This window comes from Mesoplodon mirus (genome assembly GCF_964341445.2).
Source record: "Mesoplodon mirus genome assembly, chromosome: 1".
Taxonomy (NCBI): Eukaryota; Metazoa; Chordata; class Mammalia; order Artiodactyla; family Ziphiidae; genus Mesoplodon; species Mesoplodon mirus.
The window spans coordinates 41804888-41818272 of record NC_138976.1 but is presented as its reverse complement, the minus strand read 5'-3'; positions in this window follow the sequence as shown (position 1 = coordinate 41818272).

The window sequence follows — 13385 nt, the reverse complement described above, 5'->3', positions numbered from 1 at the left end:
AAAGTGTACACGCCAATAGCAATCCCCACACGTACCAAATGAGTGCTTCACTAGTATTGAACCAGAACTCTATTTATAAGAGGATTCAAGGCATAGACCTTTTAGGAGAATATCAATATCTTTTCCTCTATCCAGTTTTCCTCTATCCAGTTTTCTCACTCATGTGGCTGCAAACAAGCTCACCCTACAATATGATTTTTATCTTCTTCTGCAGATATTTTTAAAGGTATTAGGTGCAAACATACGGATACCTAGAAACCACCACCAGTTATACCACATGCAAACAGATCCCATAAAAAGTAGTTTAAATCAATCACCACTGGTGTGGATAGCCTGGGATTGAAGAGTGCTGATCACTGTCTCTTACTGCATGTGGCTCTTTAGGGAACGTGGAAAAGAAGAGCAGTCCGAAGGCTGGTCACACAGAGGTGAATCTAGAAAATGTGTTGGCCAAATGTAGGTGTGACTGCAGTTTATATTTGCATATATGTATACATGCAAATGTGTGTGTATAGTATTTGTTTATATTTGATCATGAAAAATGAATAAAAAGAATTGGTATACTGCTCCCTAAAATAAGAAGTTTATATTCAACAATTTTTTGTCATTTTATTGCAGAAAAAGGAAGCAGAGATCTTATTATGTAGAGTAAAAGTCACAAACAAGCTGTTCCATCGGCCAAATTCAGTTTGTGGGTGTGTTTTGCTTGGCTCACACAGTGTTCACCCACAAAGAGTTTTAAACATGCATTAGTTGCCATTCTTTAAAAATAAGAATAGTTTAAATCAAAATCCAGGCTTCCAAATTCTCTTGGGATAGCAAAATCTCCATCATTGTGAGCCTACATTTCACAACATTCAGCTAGAGCTGGAAGCTCCTATGGTCAGGCGTATACTTTCTAGTGGGTCATGCTCCTGACCTCCCTTCTCTGTGGAAGGTCAGTTATCACCTATCACTTCATTCCTTCTGGCTTCTTTCATTTACATTACCTGCCTGGTTCCATCAAACTTCCAAGATAGCCAGAAATGAGTAAACTATGGTATGAGGAACAAGATTTAGGTACTTAAATTTTATTTTACAGGTGAGCATATCCAAGGTCACTGGAAAACTGGAAGATGATCCAGGAGAAAATGCATTCCATGTGAAAATAAGTTGGAAATTCCCAGTGTGCACTAAAACAGCAAGTTCCTGGAAAGTTCCATGATATGTCAACTTGCCTGGCTTTGGTTAGAAAATAGGGGACCACTGGGAGGTTTTCAACAATAGAGGAAATGATCAGAGAAATTCACTGGCAAGTTAAATTCGCTAACAGTGCCATTTCCATAAAAATAAGGGTTAATATAAATTTTAAAAGCATCACCGGTACCTTCCAAGATTTTCCTCTCAGAGTTACAGAGATGTTTGCCATTGAGCATCTAGTTCCTTTCCCTATAAATGGATACTAGCAATACCTTCCTGTTTGTATATGTGGGAATATTAAATGGGATAATGCATGTGATAAGTAAATGTTAGCTATGCTTATTTATTTCTTCTTCTTCTTTTCCCTATTCTTATTATCTGTAGATTCAGAAATGCCCATATACATGGATATGGAAAAATGGAAAGTTCCCCACTTTATGTGCCATTAGATATATTATGCAGAAAATCGTACTTCAACTTTCTCACCCAGTTCAAACTTTATGTCCTCTGGAATGCATATGTAGAGATCCCCAGGCTGAAACATTAATTTTACTGTTTGGAGTTATATATTTTTGTCTTTGCCAGGAAGGAAGATATAGAAAGAGAGGGGAAAGGAAAAGGGAAGAAGTGAAAGGAAGGAAGGAAAGAAGGGAAGGAAAGAAGGGAAGGAAAGAAGGGAGGGAGGGAGGAGAGAAAGAAAGAAAGAAGGAAGGAGAGAGAGAAAGAAAGAAGGAAAGAGAAAAAGAAAGAAAGAAAGAAAGAAAGAGGGACTGAAAGAAGGAAAGAAAGAGAAAGAATGAATGAAAGAAAGAAAGAAGGAAAGAGAGAAAGAAAGAAGGAGAGAAGGAAAGAAAGAAAAGGGAGGGAGGGAGGAAAGGAGGGCAAATAAATCTCCTCCTCCCAGAGCATAGTAGTGAAAGTAAGGCAGCATGGCAACTTAATGGTAGTCACAAATAGCAGAGGATCCTTTGCAAACCAGGAGAACAGAGAATTGGCTCCATTGTTTCCCAGAAATGAGAATTGCTAGGTCAACCCACAAAATTAGAAGTTTATAACCAAGAATTCAGCCAAGAGAGCTAGCAGTTTTCCATGAGTCCAAAGGCTGTCTGCAACAGTTATGTTCAAATTGTTTTTCTGCTTTCAGCTTGGTTTTCCATCCATGCTATGGCAGAAGGTTCTCTGAAGTGCCCTTGCGTACGTGGTTTTGAAACAGGGAAGAGCCAAATCTCACTACATGTTGGACCTGTTTCTTTTACTTTAACCTTTGCTTTCTGCTGCCTTTGTTCACTAAAAGGATACTGTCTATACATAATGGTCTGCCTTGGGGAACCCTGCCCCTCTGCCTGAATGTTAAATCAAAGTGCCTTTGTTCAGGGAAATATACTGACCCTGTCCACCTGTGGATGGCTGCAAGAAAGAAGAAATTAACACATCTCCTCTCCTAGGCTGACCATTCCAGGGGATATTTGCAAATCTTATGACCTTTTTCACTTTACTTCCTCATCTCCTCCCCATTCTCTATTCTATAAAAGAAACTGGCATCCAAACCCCAATAAGATGGTTTTTTGGAGACATTAGTCTACCATCTTCTCGGTCTGCTGGCTTTCTGGATAAAGTCGTATTCCTTGCCTCAACACCTTGTGGCCTGTTGTGTGGCAAGCAGAGAGAGCTTAGACTTGGTAACAGTTTGTCCTCCACCTCTGAAGTCCACTGAGGCAGTCCATAGTAAATGTTGCTGTAAAGACCATCCCCGAGGGTGGGTGGCTTGGTGTCCAGGCACAGATGATGTACTCCAAGCTATGATGAGACGGGCCTTCAAGTAACCAGAAAGGGGCACATTCCATATAGATTTCAAAAATATTAAGATCCTATGATGTTTTACGAACCAGGCTACAGATGGAGAAACAATAATAAACAAAAAGGAGACACAACCCCTGCTCTGTGGAGCTTATGATCTAGAGGAGAAGGCAGACAAACAATTTCACAGTTAAGTAAAATGCCAGCAAAATAATGACTTTGGTTAGTACTCAGAAGGAAAGGCATGTGGTGCTTTGAGAGTGTATAACAGGGAATCTGGCCTCATCTTGGAGATCAGAAAAGGCATTCCTGAGGAAGTGAAGTCTAGATGATGACTAAGAGTTAACCAAACAAAAGATGGATAGGAGTATATATATACAATGGGATATTCTCAGCCATAGAAAAGAATGAAATCTTGCCATTTGCAACAACATGGATGAACCTAGAGGGTGTTATGCTAAGTGAAATTAAGTCAGACAGAGAAAGACAGTTACTGTATGATCTCACTTATTATATGTGGAATCTAAAAAATGAAATAAATGCATAAACAAAACAGAACAGAAACTGACTCATAGATACAGGGAACAAACTGGTGATCACCAGAGGAGAAGGTGTTAGGGTAGTGGGTAAAATAGGTGAAGGGGATTAAGGGGTACAAACCTCATTAATAAAATAAATGAGTCATGAAGATGTAATGTGCAGCATGGGGAATATAGTCAATACCACTGTAATAAGTTTGTAAGGTGACAGGTGGTAACTTTTTGTGGTGATCATTTAAAAATGTGTATACATAACAAATCACTATGATATACACCTGAAACTGATGTGATATTGTTTGTCAATTATACTTCAATTTTTTAAAAAGGAGGATAGGAGTAAATTTTCAAGTTCTATTTGTGCAACCTTATTTATGGCAATATCATCATGAATATTCAGGATTTAAAAAAGAAAGTAGCATAGCTAAAGCCAACAGAAAAGACTCAAACTGAAGCAAGAGAGAAAAAGAATGGAAAGAACAGAACAAAGCATAAGAGGTATGGGAACCGAAGCAAACATAGTAGCCACTGCAACTTTCATCCCGGACAGAGAGGAGAGACTGAGATTTGGACAGAAGTAATTTTGAAAAAATAGTCTCCAAGAATATTCCAAAATGGATGAAAGACTTCAACCCACAGATTTCAAAACTCAGCAAATCCTAAAAATGATAATTGGATAAACAAATTGTAATTGACCCATACAATGAAATTCTATTCAGCAATAAAAAGAAATAACTTCTGATATATGCAACAACATGGAAGAATCTCAAAAGTGTTACGATAAGTCAAAGAAGCTAGACACAAAGGCCACACACAGTATGATTCCATTTATATGACATTTTGAAAAAGGCAAAAGTATAGTGACAAATCAGATCAATGGTCACCAAGGCCTAGGGTGAGTAGGAAATTGAATAGAAAGGGGTATTAAGGGAACTTCTCTGGGTGATGGACTTTCAATTATTAATAACAGCATGATAAAAATGGGCTACAAAACAATATCACCAGTAGAATTAAGATTTTGTGATATCAATAATAGAAAAATCTAGAAGAAAGCATCCATAATCAAATCACTGAGCTATCCACCGCTTCATTTTTGTTTGCTTCTAATTTTGTTATTTATATTTTTCTTTAACTGCTAAATTTTCTACAATGTGAAAGAAATTATTATAATTAAGGAAAAGAATATTTTTGAACACAACTAATATTATTGGTACTGATTATAAAGCAAAGTAAGCCATTTCCTAATAGGTTCATAATTTCTTTCCTAATTTTAAAGGTTGTTCTCTGACAAAAGCATGTTTTCCTTTTCTTATCTTTAAACGTCTATATTATTAATTCACACACACACAGAATTATATCTTGTGTTTGAAAATCTCTGTAACTATAGCAATCACCACCTGTGGGTGTATATGGGTTTATTCTTAGCTAAATTATTCACTTAACCCCCCATGTAAAGTGAATTTCCAACATGCATCTGCTTGCAAGATTTTCCAAGTGGAAGGTGCAAAGGGAAGTGTCAGGACTACGTCCAATGCAGGTTACCTGGGTACCTGGCCCACCCCCTTCTCCCAGCCCAGTTAGAGCAATAAGTGCTGCACCGGTGCTTGTCATGATGACCTGTGATGTCATCACAGGTGATGACCCTGTGATTCAACAAGGCCACAGTCTGCAGACTAACTGCTCAGCAAAGGACTTCCTTGAGTGTCGCTTGACACAGCCCCCTGCAGATTTATGAACACACACACTCATGGTACCTTGTCCTACCCTTTCCATCATATCAGTTCATGGTACCTTGTCCTACCCTTTCCATCATATCAGTTCGCTACATCTCAGCAAAGAGAAAGAAAAAAGAACTGAAACCACTAATTACCTACAAATAGGTCAAAAATGCAAAGCTCCACATCTGCTAAATCTGGGTGGATTAAGTTTGTAAACTACTAACACCTCATTTTCCCCTATTTTATAATCGATTTTTAATTATATAAGAAATAAATGAAATCATTCTCCCCTTAAACATTAGAACATTTACTTAAAAGGAACTTTTGACCACCTTCCCCAATTTCAGTCCCTCTCACCCTCCCATAGACAGTTTGGAGCTTGGGGTCCAGGCTTCCAGGCCTCTGCACAGCACAGAACACAAAGCACAGCCTGGCCTCATGAGGGTTTTTCTGTTTTCTTTTCTCTCTCTCTGCATAAATGGCTTCATACTGAAGTTATCATTCTACAACTCATTAATTTTTTTTTTCATTTTTGAGCTCTATCCCAGTCTGGTTATCTGTTTTAACTGCTGTATACAATGCCATCATCTAAATACACCACATTTTATTTCTCCATTCTCTTTGATAGACACTTAGGTTATTCCAATTTGTCACCATTACAAACAATGCTGCAATGAACATACCTGATGGCCCCTGGGCACAAGCTCCTCCCATCCAGTCATGGCCAGGAACACTGTCACCACATTGAAATGACAGGAAGCTTGACAATCACATCACATGGGGTCCCAAGTCTCATTTCTCCCACTATCTGGACATTGGTGAAGCAAGGTCCTGGGGGTCTTGTGGCCACGGCACTTCCCCTGAATCTCTCCAGGGGAGAGGCAAACAAGCTACTAAGAGAAATAGAGCCATCTCTTTCCCCAGGACTGCTCTAACACAGACCTGGGCTCATTGGCAGATTCAAATGCAAAATGTCATTATTTCCCCTAAAACCTGAAAACCCACCTAAAGGTGGTTTAGTGTGGATCATTCCCTCCACGTGGCCCCTGGCTGAGAAGGACCTCAGGACTCAGCCTACTGAAGGGTCTTGGAGGAGTGGGCAGGGGCACTCAAGGAGTTCTTGCTGGAGTTAAGAGCGGATTTTCGGGCATGATGCCACTGGCTCATGTGACCCCCAAGATGCTGCCCACCCAACGCCAAGAGTGCCAAAGTCGCCAACCCGGTGCCCCCGGTGCCAGCACAAGGTCCCAAACCACAAGCGCCTAGGCACAAGCCCACGCAGCCCGCGGACCTCCTTCTACTGCGCATGCACCACCGCCCGTCGAGATGACGTCCTCATGCCGGTCGACTGACACGCTTGATTAGTAAAGAGGACTCTGATGCCTGCAATTTCCCTCCTTAGCCGGTGGCCGGTAGCAGACGTCCATTAGTTCGTATGTGTACCCTTCAGAATTCCAATCATACGGGACATGGAAAGTTGTCCCACTCTCCCAGTTTCTTGTGTGGTTCTTTCAGATATTTCCGAAGTGCTTACATTCACACTTGTTGTATCTTGTATGTAAGTATTTCTACGTAATGGATATCCTGTGTTTTATAGAAGAGCAGCATACTAAAAAAAAAAAAAAAAAGCGGATTTTCACAAACTCCTGTGGCAGGAGGTCTAGTCTGACGCAGTTCTTTCACACGTGCGCTTGCAGCCTGCGAATACAATCCCGGCCCTGTTCCCCGGCCCCAGGGCCATATGAGAGTCATGAAGTCATCACAGCTGCGACTGCGGGACAGGGGAGCCCCCAGCGCGCTGGCCGGCGGCCCATCCCCCGCAGCCCAGAAACGTGCACTCGCTGCATCCCAGACGCCCAGGGAGACACGGGGCAAATCCAGCCACAAACACCCTGATATTGACCAGGCAGCCCAGGGGTGTGGAAGCAGATTCACAGCCGGTGGGGAACAGCCGCTGTCTGGGCACCAGCATCATGCCTCTGGGCCTCCTGGGACCGGGCCCCCAGATTTAAGTCATTTCACACTTGGAACGTGTCACGAGGATGGCCTCCAATCTGCCACCTCGGTGTCAAGCGTAGTTCCACTCAATAAACCCTTTGCGGGCCCGGGGCAGGATTGAAGAATTGGGGAGCACAGGACTGGAGCCTCACAGGCATGGTTTGGGGAGGACGTCCATCATCTGAGGGGCTCAGCCTGGCCTCTTGCTCCATCCCTGCCAGTGGAAAAAGCTACATGAAGTGCCAAGTCACAGGAGAGAGAGTCCTGGCCCAGGCCTTTACAATCTGTTTCATGAGCTATTCCTCCCAGCAGACTGGCGGGAGAGTTTCTCCATTACTGCCGTAGCATGTGTGAACACGAACGCCTGGGCCTTTCTGCCCTGGGAGCACTGAGGCCTCTGAAGCAAGCAGGTGGCAGCCCTGAAAATTCTGGGAGGGCTGGAGAAAGAGCTTCCCCTTTTATCTCGGCTGGGGTAGTCCTATGTGGTGCTTTGGGGCTAGCTTTAACCTGAGACCCTTTGCCTGATGCCATAGCAGGATCTGCCTCTGCCTGATGACCAGAAGCCTTGGGGTTGGGAGGGGCAGGAAAGGGCCTCACCACCTAAGTAGCCCAAAAAGGGTGCTTTGTCCTGGGGAGAGGAAAGCAGGGATTAGGCATGGAGTAAGGAGTAGAAAAGTCACCAGAAAGGCTGAGGGGGTGTTCCAAGGGGCTGGAAGTTAGGAATTCAGCAATTCCCCCTGAGAGAAATCCTTGGAGATGCTTTATGGTGTGCCCCCCACCCCTGTCGCTCTTCCTACTTTCCCTTACCATCGACCTGCTGATTTCCGACCACAGCTTTTGTCATGCCATCTCAGCCCTCTGAGAAGCAGGATGAAATTTTGCAGCTTCCTCTCTGGGTCTTTTTGAAAGTGGGGCGTTGAGAACGAGGATTGGTCTTTCCATCCCCAGCTCTGCGAGCTTCAGCCCCCTCCCACCAGCACTCCTTTCCTTCAAGAATCTGGAACTTTGTGTTCCCCTCCACCCAACCCCTCTAGCACCTTGGTTCATAAAGCAAACAAAAGAAGAAAGAAAGATTTCCAAGAAGAAGCACGCTGAAACTATCCTCTCCTGGCCCAACATAGTGGCTGAGTCTGGAGCAGGGGAGAGTGGAAAGAGGGGAGAAGGGAAGAGAGAAAAAAGATGGAAGGAGAGGGGATGGGAGGAACACAATGGCGCTGAGAAAACCAAACCAGAGAATAGAGTTGGGAAAGGTCAGAGTGACCAGGGTTGCAGACTCCCTTCCTCCTTTCTCCCCCTCCTGGGAGGGCGCTGCTCTCCAAGCCCCAGGTAAGAATAGGGGACACATTGGGATGCTGCTCAGGCAACATCACAAAGAAGAAAACAGAGAAATCTGCATGATGGCTAAGATGGAGTGAGAGAAAGTTATGGAAAGTGGCCATCACACACCCCTTTCCAGGGCCTCTATTCTCTCTATCTGAAGGCTCTTCACAAAAGAGTGCTTGCTTAAATGGTTTCTTTAAAAAAGAGTGAGGGGCTTCCCTGGTGGCGTGGTGGTTGAGAGTCTGCCTGCCGATGCAGGGGACGTGGGTTCGTGCCCCGGTCCGGGAAGATCCCACATGCCGCGGAGTGGCTGGGCCCGTGAGCCATGGCCACTGAGCCTGTGCGTCCAGAGCCTGTGCTCCACAACGAGAGAGGCCACAACAGTGAGAGGCCACAGCGGTGAGAGGCCCACGTACCGCTTAAAAAAAAAATAGTGAAAAAACATGCTATGTATGTCCCAAAATGAGGGTTCCTGATGAAGAATTGAGAAAGTACAATAGACACAATTTTGAGGTATTGATAGAATGCAAAGCAATAGACATCATTTTGCCTCATAACATAATTGATGTTTGAAAAATTGTACATCCTCATTCTAAAAATTTACTCAACTATACATGCAACAAGTCAGCTCTCTAGCTATATAATGGCTGTAATCTGGGTGTTCACATAATCTATCATCCAAACAGGAAAAAATGGGCACCAACCTGGCCATCTAGAATGCTAGTCTCCCTGGCTCCAGCCGAACTTGCCAGAGATTGTGTCTGCTTGTGGATATTTAATTTACAATAGCTAGCAGTGAACCCATGAAAGGCGGGAATGAGAGCCGAAGTCAGGAACGAGGCTGCATCTTCATGAATTCGGCTTTGAGGCTCAGCCCCAGTCAAGCACACTCTGTCTCACCCTCCTGACTGACTCATCACTCAGGACAACGAGGTCCAAAGGGCAACAAGTGGGCTTCACAGAAGAGGGAACCCCTCCTCCAGAGACATTGCTTCCTGAAACCCAGTCCTTCCTTAACAGCCAAAGAGTATCATCCTTCCTCCCTGAATTTCATTTTTGATATTATGACACAGAAGTTTCCTTGAATTCCTGAAGTGTACTTTAAAAACTAAGACTAGAACAGACTAGATTGTGCCTTATGCATCATGACCACATGCTCACAGCAATCGATGATCCCAGTTGTAGTTAGAGCCTGACTCTTGCACCAAGCAGTTCTTCCATGGGCATGATACCATCTGGCCCTCAAGACAAATCTATAGCACGAGATGGCACGTGCTCTCTTTCCAATAACACCATGAGTACCTTGAAAAGAGAGAATATATTCTAAGCTGTACCTACTTTCTTTTTGATCTAAGAGTATGTGCCCCAGAATAGCAACTCAAATACTAGTTCCCTTCACGTCCCTAAAAAATGTTGATTTACCCAGCTTCCATTGTGCTCCTAGATTCTAGGTAAATAAATGCTTCTGGTGAATTCCCTGGAGCTGGGGTGAATCAGGCCATGGACAGAGGCCCATGTATAAGAAGGGAGAGAGATACAGGCAGGAAAGAGATAGGAGTGCATCAGGCTCCTGGGCCTTGGGCTTGGAGATCTGCATCCCTCAGGAGGTAGCCTTGGAGTCACCACTTGTGCTGGGTGGGGTTCAGAATCTGTAAGTAAGCAGGCTCAGCATCCATTAGTCACGTGCAGTGCCCAGCGTTGAGGTGCACCCTCAGAGATTCAGCAAGCAGAATGAATATTTTCTGTCTCTGCCTAAGGTACATACACTCCCTCATTTCTTGGGCCTGAAGAACATTACAGTGGGTTTTTTCAGAAAGTAGCATTTAGAAATGCAAGAATTTTCATCTCATCTTTTATCTTCAAGTTACTGTTCCAAGGACTCCTAGGAAGCTTACTCAAGGGGGAAGAAAGAGGAGTGGCCAAGGCTCTGGCTTTGCTTTATCTCATAAACTGGAACTTCATATGAGATTATATTTGAACTGAAGTTTCATTTCCAAAACAAAAATTCAAATTGTTTCTTTATTCCATAGAATACAGTTAATATCTAATGCCTCCTATATGCCAGGTGAGAATACAAACTGTGGAGTTCTCTCAAGGTGCATATAGATAGGCTCATGAGGTGAGAACATGTACAGATTCAGATCATCACAGTCTCAGGCAGATATGGGGAAGGGGCTGCTTTAAATTCTCATGATCTAGAGCCTTCCCCACTCACTCAAGGGTGATAAGCAAATATCAAGGGCATTGTCTTTTGTTGCCTGGGAACTGACCTTTGGTCTCCGCTACATAATACTGGGTTTCATGAAGTTCCCAGGGTGCAGCAGGGGCAGCAGAAACAGTGGGACGCTGTGTTTGGTGTCTTGCTCCGCCAGACGAGACCCAGTCGTTTTTGCCTTATTTAGAAATAGACTTGTTTTATTATGACACGGACCGTTTGTTAGCACAGAGAGAGACAGAGAGACTCACAATGTTTGAGTCCCTTATCTTGCATTGTTTATGTTCTTAAAATAATTTAATTAGCTTAATAAACAAAAGCATTTTCAATTCATAAACAGAGAACTCAAAAAAAAAATCAAATGTTCCAAAAGGCAAGAAGAGTAAAAAAGTCAAATCATTCCAAGACCTTCCCTCACTCTCTGTTTTGCACACTCCCTGCAAACGGCATCGCCAAGAGCCAATGGGACTTCTAGGACTTATGTCATTTCCTCATTTTGCTAAATTTTTGGTAGGTCACGGATGCCTTCTAGAAGGATCGACATTTCAGCTGGCTCTGAATGCCATGACTCTGTCTACCTTCTTAAATGACTCCCTGAAAAGTTAACATGGGGAGAAGAGCCAAACATAAGGTTTAAATGTACAAAGCAGTTTTAAATATATGGATCAATTCAATTTTTAAAGTAGGAAGAATTTAAAACTCTAGGGCTAGAGGGAAATTTCTGAAAGAGCAAAAGAAATGAAGAAGTTACATAATTAGCACAAGCTGACTACATCATGGTAATCATCGATTGTATCTCATTAATATTTCTGACATTATTATTTATATTTACATCTATAAATATATTTGTATTTATATTTATTACTATAAACCCTTTAACCCATCAATGACTAGGGATGGTCTCAAAATATTTATACTCATTATCTCCACAGTGCACTATAATCTCTAATCTTCAGTTTATGGAGTGCGCATGTACTTCATAAATGCAGTTTATGAGTTATGGGCATAAATGTAAATCAACAGAATATAAATTAGGGTCAAGTGTGATATCTACAAGTATTTGTATATTTTACATGATTAATATTAGTTAACTTGGTTTAAGCACTAATTACATGGTAGTCACATACTAAGAGCTTCATGTGAATTATCTCTTAATCCTCCATAAACCCATGCGATTGTTCCCTCTATTTTACCCATGAGTAAACCGAGGTTTGGAGTGTGCCCAATGAATATAGCTATAAAGTGAGGAACCAGCCTTGAAATCCAGCTTCTCGGCTCCAAAGGCTCACTGTGAACTCCTATGCTCTCCTGTGACATGAGCTATTACGGAGCTCGGAGGGGTTGTATTTCTATTACAGCAACTGTTATTACGAAAGCCAGGTGGCTTGCCATTGTTTTTGACATGTCTTAAATTTTGCCCAGTAACCTCCCTTCACCCACAGCAGTCATAGTTTGATCAGATAAGCAGAATCACTAGGCGGTAATATATGTATTTGGTATGCATATGTGTATATATATGTACATATGCCTGTATGTATATAGATATAGATATATCTTTTTTACAGGATTTTTACCTTAGAAAACTGTGGGAGTTGAGCAGGCAGTCTTTATAAGGCTACTGTCTCAGTAAAGGCAGTAGAGAAGCAAGGACAAGCTGGAACCCAAAGGGACAGACAAACCTATGTCAACTCTTGCTGCCTCCAACTTTGACGGTGTTGATGTCCTGTAGGACAAGGTGGTGCTGTTCATCACAGAGCTGTCCCAGGAGGCAGAGAAGCCAAAGGAGGATGCAGAGGGAGAGGAACGGTTGCAAGCTTGGCTGCTGCCCTCACACCAACAAGATGAGCCAGCAGAGAAGCACCAACCTGTGAGCTACATCCTGGCTGCTCCTTCACTTCCTCCCTCCAAATCTGCCACAAGAGACTCTCTTGTGGCCCACTCTAACCTGAAACATAAAGGGGAAGTAATTCTGGGAAACGTAGGTCAGTCTAGGCAAGTTGATACATTACAAAGCAGCCACACTCCCTATTCCCTGTTTTCTTGCATTAAAGGAGCTGCAATGTTCTATGTAGAAAAACCATAGCATGGATGATGGAGAAGACTCAGATCTGCCACACAGTGAGCACACAGTCATGTCAATCAACTCCTAGAGCACCTCCTCTGTGCAGAGACTGTGTACCAAAGGTGCAAAGATGAGGGGGATCTGGTTCCCGCCTTTGAGAGGGAGTATGAGGGAAAGAGAAGCATAAACAGGTACTATCAATACAAGTATTATGATAAGTGCACCCAGGGTGCAATAGGAGACCACAAAAGTGGCTCACCCCACCCAAGCTGGGATTTCAGGTGAGCTTCATGTGTAAGTAGTCTTAAAGGATAAAGTAGGAGTTGACCAAGTGAGAAGGATAGGTAGGGATTTTAAGGTGGATCACAGGAGAGAATAGCCATTAAGGTCTACGGCAGAGGTGGGCTGGAGAGATTTGCAAGCAACAGTTGTGGGAGGCTGGGAGTGGAAGGAAAAGATGTTGGAGAAACAGGTGTTGCAAACCCTGGAAAGTCTATGTGAGGTATTTGAGAAAACTTGGACTTCATTTCCTACTCACTGGAGAGCAATGAAAGAGTTCA